The following is a 14256-nucleotide window of genomic DNA, read 5'->3' as shown; positions in this document are numbered from 1 at the left end:
CACCTCCCTGAACCCCACCCTGCCTTAGCACCCATCGGCAGTGGACAGTGGGCGTGGTGGAGAGCAGACCCTGAGAGCAGAGTACCCAGGATCTGTGTTGCAGGCCTGTCTCCATTTTCACTGAATGCCTGCATGGAACTCTGTTAGCTCATCAGCCTCACTTAGCCTTTCAAACAGCTCCTCAACCAAGCCTACATGGACCCAGTCAGCCGGCTTGTGGTCCGCACCAGGGCTGGAGCTGTACCTGGGGGTCCCCCATGCTTGGATGAACACTCAGTTGTCACCATTATCTTGAAATTCCTAAGAATTAGGGCACAGTCCATGGCAGTCCTGTGATTCCATGGCCTGTCTTTCTGACATCACGAGGTGGGAGGGTGGGGTAGTTTGACAAACTCCCTCAAACTTCCTCAAGATCTAAATTTGCATCTCTTGGGACTAAAAAGTAGTGAGTTTTTTTTTTTTTTTTTGTAAAGGTGACTTTGCCCTTATACAAAGACCAAGAAATAATTTGACAATGGAGAACTATCTGAAGGAGAGGAAACACCAGCCCCCACCCCAAGACCTAGCCACCAAGGAGGACAGTGAAGTAACCCCACTCCCGGGAAGAGGCACCACCCAGGCGCTGTACTTCTCTTTAGACACATGGAAGCAGTGCCCAGTGTTGAATGGAAAAGGGATTCAGGCTTGGTCCGATCTCAGTACAAAAGTTGGCCGTCAGGAAGAAGCGTTCATCCCCAGAGTGACTTAACCCCACATTTTCACAACGCTGCACCTAAGCCCAAACCAAGCACAGCAGGCCTGTCCAGGGAGACGCCAAGGAGCTCTGCCATCTTCTGCTCTGTATGGGGAACGCAAGTGGCCCGAGGCTGCAGCTCACATACAAACGAAAGAACGCAGCAGTGTCAGTAAATACCTGTCACCGGGTGCGTCTTACAGACATGAATGCTTTTATTGTGCCTCTGGAGCACGCAGTCCTGAATCTCGCACACGGGGAAACAGATGCAGAGATAAAGGACAGCCAGCGTGACAGGGCGCTCAAGGGCCCCTCCAGGAGGCAGAGCAGGAGTCAGGACCCTCACTCGCCCTACTCCTGCTGGGACGGGGTCCCCAAGCCAGGAGCTCCGTCTCCCCCGCAGCCACCACCCTCTCTGAAGCTGGCACAGGACGAGTCTAGAGAACAGGGGACGGTGGGGACCACATACAGAGGCCCACTGCACCTCTGCGCCCAGGCGCCCAGGGCCAGTGGAGCTGGAGCCTTCCGGGGGACGGCGAAACCTTCGGGAAGCCCCCTCCTCGACCTCAGCTGCCTTTCCTCCTCCCCACCCACGGGAGCTGGAGCCTGGATGCCTCCGAGGAGAAGCATCCAACAGCCCTGGGCAGTTGCGGCTTCTGGGCATGTCTCCAGGACAACTGGCCCATTCCTACCCGCCGGTGAGCGAGCAGCCTGGACAAAGGCTCAGCGAGGGCCGGGGATCCTGCGGGGGCTGCTGCTCCGGGGAAAGGCTGGGATGGTCCCCAGGCCCTCTTAGCCTCCTCACACCCCATCTCTTCTTTTCTCTCCTCCTAGCACTTGCTCTGAGATGACAGGACTTTCCCATAATTCAAGAAAGCTGAGTCTGGATTAATGAAGTCAGAAGTAAAAGCCAGATGCTTGTCAAGAACCCCGAATTGGTGACCTCCCAAAGCACCCCGATTAAGGGCGGTTAAAGAGTTTAGTACATAGCCCGCCAAACGAGCTGTGATGAACCACAGATGGTCCCTCAAAGTCAGCCCATTTGCTGGTAGCACACAGTTCTTCTCCAAACTTTTCAAAAGACCATTCTTTGGGGTTTAAACAGCATACACTGTTTTTTCTTTTTTGTGTGTTTCTGTCCAGTAATATTTCATAGCATTTCTTGAGTACCTTATATAACGCCAGAAAAAGAAGGTAAAGGAAAGGACGTTGGTGTCAGTCAGCCTTCTTGAAGGAACTACCACGTGCCTGGCATTTAGCTGCTAATCCCCACAGGCGTGGACAGCAGCCACCTCGTTCCCTGTTCCATCTGAGCGCCCAGCAGAACGTCCAGGGCCGATCGAGTTTTCAATCCCCATCTGCTATGTGTGCGTCTTTAATCCTTACATCTAAACTGTGTTCTTCTGATACATGATCCACATTATTGTTTCTATTTTATAGATGAGAAAACCAAGGCTAAGAAAGAAGTGTCCTGCCCAAGGTCTCACATCTCAACAGACAACAGAGCTGAGATGAGAGCCCAGGACCACTCAGGCAGTGGTCCCCAAGCTTAAAAGTACAAATGGACCAGAAATGGGTGTTACCCGTATCGCCACAGAAAATAAGCAAGCTCTTGGTAATACTTTGCAATTAAGGCGAACTCCATGACAAAACTTCTACAATACAGTTAAATTCTGGTTATTTGGTCAAATGGATGCTATTGATTATTTTCCTCCCTGATGAGTGAGGTTGCACTAGAGATACCTTTGGGGTTATTTCCTTATGTTTTAAACAATACTTATTTTGAAGGGGGAAACAGGCCAAACCTAAAATCTATTTAAAATGCGTTAGGTCACAGACCTCTTTAATAACACTCATTCTTCCTGTTGAGAGAAAGTCTTTTCATCTTCAGGCTGGTAAATCTACCCTATTGCTGTGAATTACACCATATCTTAAAACAGGAAATGTTCCAAGAGAAAGCAAAGGTAATATGCAGGATCTTTGTGTCTGATTCCGGAGACCTTAGAGGTTTTCCTAACAACTTGACAAAACAGATTGGGAGAAGCTAACAACTTCAGAGTCCTCTTATTTCATTTCTGAGTCTTTTCATTTTTTCAAAATTAGCTGCCAATCTACACGTTTTCATGATTATTCCACAGAGATTAGGGCTGGCACAAATAACAATGAAAAACAAGATTTAAACAGGATGGCAGGGAATACAATTTGGCTTTCACACCCTCCCCCCATATTTAACTGAGCCATTCACACACACACACACACACACACACACACACGGACACTTTTTTTTTTTTTTTAACTGAGCCACAGAGAACTCTTCCTCCAGCGGTTTGTTCTACTGTGAACCTGCTTTTTGAGGGCAAATTAGCTCCCATGTGCAATTCTGTCCTCACATTTTTTTTCCCCCCGAGGGGCAGGAACTGATATGCAAAAGAGGAAGGGTCAGGGGGAACTCAGGAAGCCTTTTCAAAATACAGCTGAAAATCCTGCTGTCTGAAAACATTCTCAGCGAGGAAGGATTGAATACAGAACGAACAGAACCACGAGGCTGTTTGTAAAAGCCATCACGGGGCCACCTGCCTAGAAGTGAGGCCAAGAAAAAAGACGTGAGACGCTACAAATCGGAAAATAATAGGGCAAATGGAGCTGGGGACAGTCTGTGCTTTCACAGCAGCTCCGGGGCTGGGTTTCGAGCGGCCCAGGAGAGGTCCCCGCACTGCATGCCTATCGTGTGTCCGGGTCCGCTCGTGTGCCCCGCTGTACACTGGCTCTCAAACCGCTAACAGGAACTGCTGTTTATTCAGCAGCCCCGGAGAGGCAGACACTCCGAATTTACATATGCTTTTAGAGGACTTTTCCTGATGCTGGCCCTCATCAGAGGCCATTTCCTAAGTAGCTTCCTCAAATATAAATGGCCTTTTACACTTCATCACTTAAGTAAAAAGTCTAACTTTAGAATCATTTTCTTCTACCCTCTTCCCGATTTTAGAAGCCTTCATGCTTGGCCAGCAACTGTGTAACAAAAGTGATACCTCTGTCTTTAAAAAATAAAAGCAGGAACTGGGCCCAAATCATGATTTACAGGGATATTCTCAGAAGTGCTGGCCTCTTATCATCACGAAGTGAAGAGACAGAGGAGCCCAGGGAGAACTTTTGTGTTCCTATTATTTTCAAAGATTTTTTTCTCGTTTTTTATAAAACAGATAAGCACAAAGTTACTGATAACTAAGTTACTGTAACATAAGTTACAGATAAACACAAATCCAAACTTAGTTTTCACTCAGCAAGGTAAGATGCTGGCATAAAGAGTACATACAGTATCTCCTCTTGCCTTCTTAGTAGTGAAGCTATCTTGACATACCAGTATCACTTTATGTGGACGTGAAAAATTCGAACTTAATACTGTACATGGTAGAAAAAATTCACTTATATACCTATAAAGAAAAGAAAGAAAGAAAGAAAGAAAGTGAAGTCGCTCAGTCGTGTCTGACTCTTTGCGACCCCACAGACTGTAGCCTACCAGGCTCCTCCGTCCATGGGGTTTTCCAGGTAAGAGTACTGAAGTGGGTTGCTGTTTCCTTCTCCAGGGGATCTTCCCAACCCAGGGATCAAACCCGGGTCTCTTGCATTGCAGGCAGACGCTTTACTGTCTGAGCCACCAGGGAAGTCCTATAGCACTCCCCCAAATATACCTGTCATACTGAGGTTTCTACAAATGCCTCTGGACTTCTTTTTAAAGTTATATGTTATTTAGACCCAGGGAAATACAATTACTCTAATCCCCAGGAGGGTCTGGTGTTTACAGCCCAGACATACCTACTTATCAACAACAACTGAAAAGCTATTTTTTCTTTTTCTCTTGAGGACACCATCCCAGTGCTGCACAATCTTTTTTCCTTTTTTTTTTTTTATATTTAGAAAAGTCACTCCTACCAAGCTGGTGGGGAGACTAGAGCCACAAATCTAGAAACAAACAGAGAGAGAAAATGTGTTCTAAAGCAGCCTCACAGGGTGGTGGCTCCAGAGAGGAACGGGTGTGAACATCGATGGTTGACTCTCTGTGGTATGGCCACGTGGTTGCTAAGCTACTGGAAATTCGCCCTGAAGGACTTGTATTCTGAGCTCAGTTCTGTTCACAACATCCCCAAATTATCAGTTGTAATGATTAAGGTTATCAGCTGCAATGAGTTAAAATGAAGCAACTTCTTACAAAGATTCTTTAAAAAATCATCTCTATTCACGTTTCAAAACCATGTTCAGAGCATACAGAATGAAAAATAAAAAATCTGGCTCCTTAAATCGTAGCAACTTCAGCACTCTTTGGGAATTTACTTTGGTTTCCCCAACCTAAAATGGGTTGGCTGAAGTGAGTTCAGCTGTGTCTGAGAAGGGTTAAAGGAATCCAAATGTATCAATGATTTGGGAAGTGATTGCTATGGACAGTAAATATGATAATCACTGAAAAGAATAACATTTGCTATTCTGAATAGGCTCTTTAGTTGGACCAAATTAGCAAAAAAAGTTCTAGATTTCCATAGTATTCGACGATGGACAGACAGCTTAGATGTTCTATAACCCAGCATAGGCTCCCAAGGACAAAATGCCCCACACGTAACAAAGTCCATATATACACATGCTCCCAGTGGGCATCAGGCCCAACCAGGACTGCCTGTCATCCACACAACCTTTAGCCCACGAAGTCCTCATGCAAACCCAGGGGGTGTGGGGGTGTCGTGAGCAGAACCTCACAGAGGCTTACAACTTCCTCATTTTCGGCCTACAAAAATCAGCACATCTTTATTTAAAATCAGGCAGAAAATGTTCACATCCATCAGGGAACCAAGTACAGGAAAACTCTTAAACACTACAGTCAGATTTTTCTGCAGCCCTTAAATGAGCTTATTTTCAATGTTTTTTTTTCCCCCCTAGTAAATTATCTGTCTTTTACAAAAACCTCTCTGCTCTATATTAAACTGAAAAGTCTTGAAATTCAGGTTAAACATACACAAACTCCAGACAGAAGTGAGAAAATGCAGGTAGAAACGCATTAGAAATTCCCCAATCATTTTTAAATGGTAATTAATTGCCTTATCTCTTACCAACCTGCAATAATTAGCAGTATGAGTTTTAATTTAATGAAGTAGGATACACAATTTATCAATGTTTTCACTGTGGATCTCTCTGAATATCACTTTAATTTTCTGCCCGACACAAAACTCAGCACAAGGAGGAAGAAAAGGTCACTTTTTCAGGCTCAAAGTGGGGCTCGCACCAGGGGGTCGCTGGCTCTTTCTAGTTTCCATTAAAAGCACTGGAGTTCATCAGAGTGCTTCCAAAGTCAGTTTATAAAAGATCAATCCCTCATTTTCATTTCTCCTAAAGATTCTACATTCAACATTTTCTCCATTCGGACTAAAGAGGTATCTTACATGCTATTTCATTTGCTCCAAGTGCGCCAGTGAAAATCTGATGTAACAATGAAAATTTACCCAAAACCAATGAATCTGTATTCAGCATAGGACTCCTAGCTTTAGAAGAGGGCTCTAAACCAAACCATCTTGTTCAGTTTTAGCCAGCTTCATACTACCCAATAACGCTTTGGAGTGTCATTTTAGCATGTGAGCTCAATAACGGAGGCCAGAAGTCTATTTCAGTATGTGTAAGGTCGTTTACAAATTCTTGATGCAGTTCATAGTTATTTCTGCAAATACCACACACATGAGAGACAGAGGCAGAAAGGAAGGAGGGAGAGAGGGAAAGGAAGAGACTAAGGAACAACGCTGGGACCCCAGCACACTGCACCCGTCTTCAACACCCCCCAGAAGACCCGCACCAACTGCATGTCCAATGGAGCTAACTTTTGGTGCAAACATGGTAGGAAGAGAGTCAGATTTCCTTCAGCAGTGACTTGATAGCTGAAGAAAAACGAACCACTGCACACTTGAATGAGAAAAGATGAAGAAGGCGCTTTCCCACTAATTAGGACCTATTTTCAGCAATTCGTTAAGCCGTGGCCCTGCTCCGTGAGCCATCAGGAGGTGGAGCAGGGGACCCCGAAAGCAGAGAGAGCACATGGAAGGTAATGAGACTTTCCATCACCCAAGACAGTCAGTAGGAAGCCAGCAGGGGCTGGGGGCACAGGCTACCCTGGGGAGGGAGGAGAGTGCACTCTGGAAGTGCCCATCTCTGCAGAACAGCAAAGAAACCAGTGACTCACCCAGAAGCCTGTGCCCCCCAGAGACCCGAGGGGCGGGCCTTACCCCCAGTCCTACCTTGGAGGCCTGGGGCCTTCGGAGCCCCCTGGACTCAGCCACCTGGAAGGGACCCTGCCGCCTCCTTCGCCACTACCCTCCTCTCCTTCCACTGGGGCGGAGAGGAAGGTGGACCCATTTGCCAAATATGCAAAAAAGGAGGGAAGATGGTTTTCTCTCAGGAAAACATAGGCAGGAAGGGAGCCCGTGCTTCCTGTCCCGACCAAAATGGGTTCAGAGATTATTAGGACGTCTGACTTGGCGGGCTTGAGGTAGGTGGGAGAGGGACCTCTTTGAGTCACCAGGCATGATGGGCTCCCCAGAGGCAGAGACAATCAGCCCAGAAGAAGAGAGACACAGAAGGCTGTGACAGGAAGGCAAGGGGCCCCCAGGCCTGGGACTTGGAGTTTTCACCATTTTTCATGGTTCATCCCCAGGCAGGTAATGGGAGGCACCCAAAGCATTCACCCACCTGTTCATCACAGCAAAATAGGAGAAGGAAAAAAGGCTGGATGGAAGGAACGAGGCCATTTGCTACAGAGAAGGCTGGGCTGCCTCCCCACCAGGCCCTCCTCAGCAGTGGGCCCCCTACACACCACTCACCCAGGACAAACTAAAGCAGGGTGAGCCCTGGGCCCTGCCCACCTCTCCTCTCCAGGGTGCTCTGCAAAGCTCCTTTTGTTTGCTCTGTTTCACTTGTAATCATGCAGCATTTCACTTTTAATGTTTCATAATGTCTTACAAATATTTGTTAGAATATCATCAAATGTTTCAAAACAGTGTCAAACACGAGCTATTAAAGTAACAACACTGAAAATGGAAGGAGCTGCAGAAAGATAAGCTATGGTGTGGAGTCACTTATTAAACTGCAAGAGCAACATGCCTAAACCTATGTGGGGAGTGGGGGGGGGGGGGGGGGGTGGAAACAGTATGGGCATCTGGTCGACCCCATAGTAAAATCAGTTTGGTTGCTGTTGCTTGAGTCTGGTTTAGGGGCGCCCACGTCCCTGATGAACTCCATTCCTGTCTCCTTCCTTATCTGGATTTTAAGTGTATGTGTGTGTGTGTGTGTGTGTGTGTGTAAGGCCTATGCTCTGAAACACAATCTGCCCAAGGTCTGGATCACATGTGTGCACATGTGCCTTTCCTAAGCAAAACCAAAATGATTGGTCTCAAGGTGTCAACTGGATCAACGGTTCTCCCCTTGTCAGCCACAAAGAATGGCTCGCTTGTTGCTTTTACATCTTGTGTTTTCTCCCATGAGATGAACTATGCCACACACACGCGCCTGAGGCTCTTCGGACACAAATAGACCGACACCAGGCAGGGACTGATGGTAACCGTCAGGGCAGGAGGCGCAGCATCTCAGAGCCACAGGCGAGACTTACATAGTACAGAAGCACCCGAAAACGCATGTAGAAATAGCAGCAACGAACACAACACTATAAATCAACTATATTTCAATAAAATTTAAAACACAGTATTTTTTAAAAAGAAATAGCAAAGGCCGCCAGTTAACCCGAACAGCTGCTCCCTGTGAACTGGATCCACTGACGTAAGTGCCCATTCAAATAAGACAACAAAACCAAGAGTTATGTTGTAGTGAAATTATTTCATAATTACAAAGATCAGAGGAGGGAAAAGGAATAAACACCACCTCTGAATGCTTCTGCCCTTGACCAGTTCTGGGTTAACTGAAACTATGTTAGGCAGATACACAAAGAACTGGCATCACTGATGCTTGCATTTACCATTCCAACTAGGAAAATCTCTTTTGTCTTAGTAAAAGGTAAAAATCAAACCAACTAACCGACCAAGCCAGAAAGGAGGGTCTTTATTACTCAGGTCACATGTGTTTGATTGTTAAAACCCTTTCCCCCCTGGCCCCTGTGTCTGCCCATGCTCTGCGTACGCTCTCTGTGTGTCTATGTGCATACTATCACATAATGTCTTTATTTCCTGTATCTATTAATACACACGTAACCGTGAAGGATATACACAACACGTGTGCGGGCGGCTTGGCAGCGTTTCTTAGCAATGACATGTAGTAGACAGTGTATATATGCATTAGGTTCTCTTAAACTTCCAGAGTTTGACATTTATGTTGACAGTAGGCTTCTACACTGACCCAACATGACAGACACACATCCAAGCCAAGGGGAAAGCTCCCCAAACTACAGAACCACGATCCTCAGACTCTAAGGCTCCAGTGAGGAAGATGCAGTGGCCCTAGCAGTACTGGCTGCAGCCTCTTGGCCAGGAAATTGGCTGTGATCTTAATTTTCAACAAGGGAAATGGCTGCAAGGAAACCACTAGTTACCTTCTCTCCGGAGACTTTAGACAAACTTCTCAAAAGACCCAAACATAGCACACACACACGTATTCATGGACCTTCAATTCCTGTGAGACCGTGATGATGGGCTTTTATTGTCCTGATGCTCCTGAATTTTGGAGGATATGTCGTTTCCCAAGATGCAGCGCTTTAATTAAAATAATGATGAATTATAGAAGCCTGGTGGAGTTTCTGAAACTCCTGCCTTCAACTATCACCATGAAATGGGGATGGGAGGTAGGGCAGGGAAGGGAAGAAAACCAAACGGTTTAACTCAGTTACATCTTTTGGTCTTCAGCTCTGGGGACTTTGAGGCTGGGAAATACATTTTTTCCCAGGTAAAAAAAAATATAAACATGTATGATCATGAGAAGTTTTGAAACTGAATACACTACATCAAACCCAAACTGTACAGAATTTTTAAACACTGCCTCATTATGTATATTTGTGCACACAAATTATTTTTTAACACATTCTGTATAACCATGATGTAGGCAAGTCGTCTTCTGGTCAGAGATACTTGTGACTACTTAAATTTTAAGCCACGTATACAATAATTTAATTTCTTACTGAAACAATTCTGACACATACAATATACATTATACTTGAATTGTTCCTTTCAAAATCCCACATAAAAGATGAGTCCCAATAATCTCATCAAATAAATATCTTCCAACAAAGCAATGAACTCAAGAGGCTTGGACCTTTCTTGTATGCTTCACTCTCCTCTCACCTCAGAACCAAAGTGAACCAAGTCTTAAAATCACTTAAATTTCCATGAAAGTTTAAACGTTATGCATATTAAATATTTTAAGCTTTCTTTAAAAAAAAAATTAACTTTCAACATAAGTTGATCTGATGGGTTAGGAGGTATTTCTTCAACACCAGTGTGTCTTTCCAAGTTTAAATAAGGTACCTCTAAACTGAACTACCCCTTGGGGTGTAGGGTGGGGAATTTGAGTGTGGAAATTGAGGGAAGCACAGAGGTTTGACATTCACTCCGGGGGGCTGCAGCCAGGGAGAAAGGAAACCGCATTTGAAAGCTACACTTGGAAGTGCCAGATCAGACACGCGAATCGAATCCTAACCCTTTTCACTTCTCCAGATGTCACACCCCGTGCCTCCAAATCAGAAGAAAATTTTTAAAAAAATCACACCTTCTGGAGATTCCTTAGGAATCACCAAGCATCCTAATTTTTCAAGCCTATTTCAAAGACAGCCCCAAGTAACCTGACACCTTTTGGCCGAGCGGTTTCCTAATCCGAGAGCCAAAACTGCACTCAGCAAAAGTATTACCAACTTTTCAAACCGGAATAATTCCTATTCTGCAGAAAGCAAGTTCAGATTCAACCTAATTATTTTACAGTATAAGCAAAAAGCTCTCACGTCAAAAATAAGAAAAGAAAGCTCGTTATGAATGACTTTATAAAGGCTGACTTCCGTGATCTCACTATAAAAGCGTGGATCGACTTAAACAAGATCACGTCCTCCTCCGGGGGACAGCGGGGCGGCTCACAGAGTCCCACGGCCGGCCTGCCCTGCACCTGCGGTCACAGCACGAAATGGCCACGGCTTTGACGAAAGTCAGCGCTCCCACCGTCCCCAGAAAGGACAGGTGGACCCGAGCGAAACCATGACTCACAACTGTGACCGCCTCCGTGTTTTCCTTCTTCCCTTCTTTTCAAGTCCAAGTTTTTCTACGGACATTCAGTCTGAAAACACTCACGTGGATGTGTGCGTCGCACTTTGCAGGTCCAAGACTGATCCTCAAGCGCGAAGAGCGACCTCGGATCCGGGCTCGCCCGGTGGGCCCCCTTGTCGCGTCCAAGCGTCCCGCCCCGGCTCGGCTGCGCTCCGCGGGGACCCAGGACCTTCGCCGCAGCGGTTGCCCGGGCGCGGGCCGCGCAGGCACTTGTTAGAGCGCCCGGCTTGCTCGGCTGCCCAGCTCTTCCCAGCTTTCTTTCACAATGACTTCCTGAAGTTGCTCACTCTCATTGTTCCCCATTTCTCCGCCGCGATCCCCACCCCCAGCCGGCCGCCACCCGGCTTTCGCGCTCGCGGCCGGTCTGCCCGTCCCGCGTGCACAGCGCCGCCCACGGGCTGCGCACCTGTGCCCCGCGCCGCGCCCCCGCGAGCCAGCGCTCAGTCACCTGCGGCCGCTTGCTCCGAGCGCCCGGGCCCGAGCGCGCGCCCGTTACCCTCGCTCCGCAAACTTTGTGGCTGCGCGCCACACCGGTCCCGGCGCGCCCTGCCCCGCAGCTGCCTCGCCCCTGCCTCGCCCCTGCCTCGCCCCGCGTGCACGCTCCGGCACCAAACAGGACAGAAGCGAGGAGCGGGGCCCCGGGCGTGGCGCGAGCAGGACTAGGAGAGGGACTGAGACGGGGAGCGGGACTGGACGCGGAACCAGGCACGGTGCGGGACTCCGAGCGGGACTTGGAGAGGGATTCTGGTCGGGGCGCGCCGCCCCAGCCGCCCGTCGCCCGCTCACGCGGCGCCGTCCCGAGCGCAACTCCGGGGCATCGTGCGCAAACTTTGGCGCCGCGCGGGGCTGGACCCTGGCCGGCCCCAACACAGGAGACCCGGGAAGCGGCAGGCACGGGCCGTACCTGCTCGCGCCGCCGCGCGCTGCATCCCGCTCGCCGGCACTGGGCCCGCTGGGCGCGCCGCCGCCACCCCACGCGCTGCGCGCCCCTGTCCTCCCCGCGCCGCCGTGCTTCCTCATCCCACCGCTGCCAGGCATAGCCAGAGGGTCCGCCACCGCGCCGCAGGACCCGCGCTTAACCCCTGGGGTTCCGGCGCGGATGGCGTGTGGAGGACTGCCAGATCTGGGGCGTCCTCCCGGGGACCGGCAGCCTTGCGCCCCGGGCCGCTCGTCGGGGCACCCGCGTGCTCGCCCTGCCCTAGGACTCGGAACCCAGTGATGCCCTTTTCCACTGCCCGCCCGGCTTCGCTTCCCTCCAGCTGGCCCACTTGGCTCCCTGGTTCTGGCTGCGACCCCAGTTTATGAGTGCCCACCCGAGGGGGTGGGAAAAGTTGATCCTTCGCAAGTGAGGGGAAGGTGCGATTCATTTTCCCAGACAACCAATGGAATACCTCTAGTCTCTCTTCCCTCCCACCCGCTGGAGGCAGAAGTTAGGATCGCGCCTTCAGTTTTGGCCTGTGGGCACACGCGAGTGTGAAAGGGCGGCAGCGGTGGAGAGGACGCGGAAGGGAGACCTGTAATCCCCCTCCTGGTGTCTCTGAGCCTCAGCCGCTCCCTCCGAGAGCTCCGAAGCACGAGTGTGAGGCGCTGTGTATCCGTTCAAACAAGAATGGCAGCTCTGAGCTTCACCTCTTCGCCCTCCACGAAGAATCCATCATTCTGATTAGTCAGCCCCCCACCCCCGCCACAGGAGCCTGGCGAGAGTGTTTGAGTAGAAGAGGAAGAGTCATGAATCCAACATATTCATCCTGACTGCCACCCACTCCCCCGCCCCCCAGGTGCCACCTTAGGAACGGAGTTGCAAGAGCCAAGGTCTCGGCCCTTCAAGACTTGCTGGGACATAAAGCGAAGATAAATGCTGGAGCATCCCTAACAGCAGGAGAGACACACCGGGTCTTTCCGTGGGAAGAGTGAGAAAGGGCGTTGTGGCCTCAAGAAAGGGGCCCGGGCAGGCCTTCCAAGTGGGGCAAAGGGAATGTGCAGCTGAGTGAGGCCAGGGAAGGCTGAGGGGCATATAAGGAGGCTGCTAGTGGCAGCGCTAGGGGCCCTGTGGACCACCTTGGCCTCTGCCATTCCTGGATGAAGTCTTGGAGCTACAAACAAGTTCTACCGAACCCTTCCTCAACCACTTCAGCAAGAACACTGCTCAGCTCCTCCTGAAATTCCCCTGTGCTGAAAGGAGCCAGTTAACTCCCTGCTTAAAGCCCAGGGGCCGGGGGTGGGCTTTAAAGGTTCATTGATTTAATTCCTAGTCCTTCCCTTACCTATATGACTTCTGCCAAGTTATTGAAACTCTGTGATCATAGTCTTTTTTTAGGTGCAAGAGAAATCTACTTTATCCTAGAGTCCTTGTCAAGATTAAATGAGACAATAAACGTTGCGGGGCCCCAAAGGAGACAGATGATGCAGGGAAGGGGTCCTGACACCCCTCCAGGTCTTGAATGAGTGTGACACCCTTAGTCCTGGCCCCCAGGCTCATCTCTTTAAATGTGTGCCGTGGTCCCCAGGACTGTATGTCAAGGACCAATGCAAAGCACATTCTGAAGCAATAGAGCATGAGGCTAGGAGCCCAGATGGTTTGACCTTGTGATATTGACCCAGGTCCTTAACGTCTCTGAGCCTCAGTTTCCCCATCTATACATTGATGGTAATCATATACGCTACTTCCTGGAATTGTTGGTGGATAAAGCTCACTCTATATGGAGGATCTTCTCATATGCCTAGGTGGACTCTGTGAGGAGGACTCTGTGAGCAGTGATGAATATTTATTATTAACCCTACTATTATTGACCTGTCTTGTGTACCACTCAAAGAGGTGGACCAGAAGGAACCTGGTATATAATCTGGGTCTGTGGATAGACTCCATGGGGCCAGGGAGAACCCTTCCATCAGAAGTTAAAATTGATATACATAATGATAAAAGCATATTAGAGAGTCTATATATGAGCGGCTTCACTTTCACTTTTCACTTTCATGCATTGGAGAAGGAAATGGCAACCCACTCCAGTGTTCTTGCCTGGAGAATCCCAGGGACAGGGGAGTCTGGTGTGCTGCTGTCTATGGGGTCGCACAGAGTCGGATATGACTGAAGCGACTTAGCAGCAGCAGCAGCAGAGGGTCCATATTGGGGTAGGGGATTTAAAAAAAAAGGTTATTATAGTATTATATGAAACCATGTGTGTGAAACTTTTGAAAATTGCAAAGCACCATAGAATTTAAAGAATCATTCAATATAAAGTA

At 48.7% G+C, this 14256-nt stretch overlaps 1 protein-coding gene across 11 annotated transcripts in view; it reads right to left on the bottom strand.

Annotated features, from left to right (window-relative positions):
* IKZF1 (IKAROS family zinc finger 1) overlaps positions 1 to 11530 on the bottom strand; it is a 96939-nt gene extending 85409 nt beyond the window's left edge. For 5 of the 11 annotated variants that reach the window (XM_027540243.1, XM_027540242.1, XM_027540248.1 and 2 more), the window contains exon 1: positions 11041 to 11524. The gene's annotated coding sequence lies outside the window, so the exon portion shown is untranslated. Of the gene's footprint in view, positions 1 to 7002; positions 7212 to 11040 lie in introns of those variants that run through there. The other 6 variants (XM_027540249.1, XM_027540244.1, XM_027540238.1 and 3 more) reach the window with 6 other exon arrangements.
* Between the last annotated feature and the right edge of the window lie 2726 nt (positions 11531 to 14256).

Source organism: Bos indicus x Bos taurus, chromosome 4 (assembly GCF_003369695.1).
Source record: "Bos indicus x Bos taurus breed Angus x Brahman F1 hybrid chromosome 4, Bos_hybrid_MaternalHap_v2.0, whole genome shotgun sequence".
Lineage (NCBI taxonomy): Eukaryota > Metazoa > Chordata > Mammalia > Artiodactyla > Bovidae > Bos > Bos indicus x Bos taurus.
This window is presented reverse-complemented; position numbering and strand designations above follow the sequence as displayed.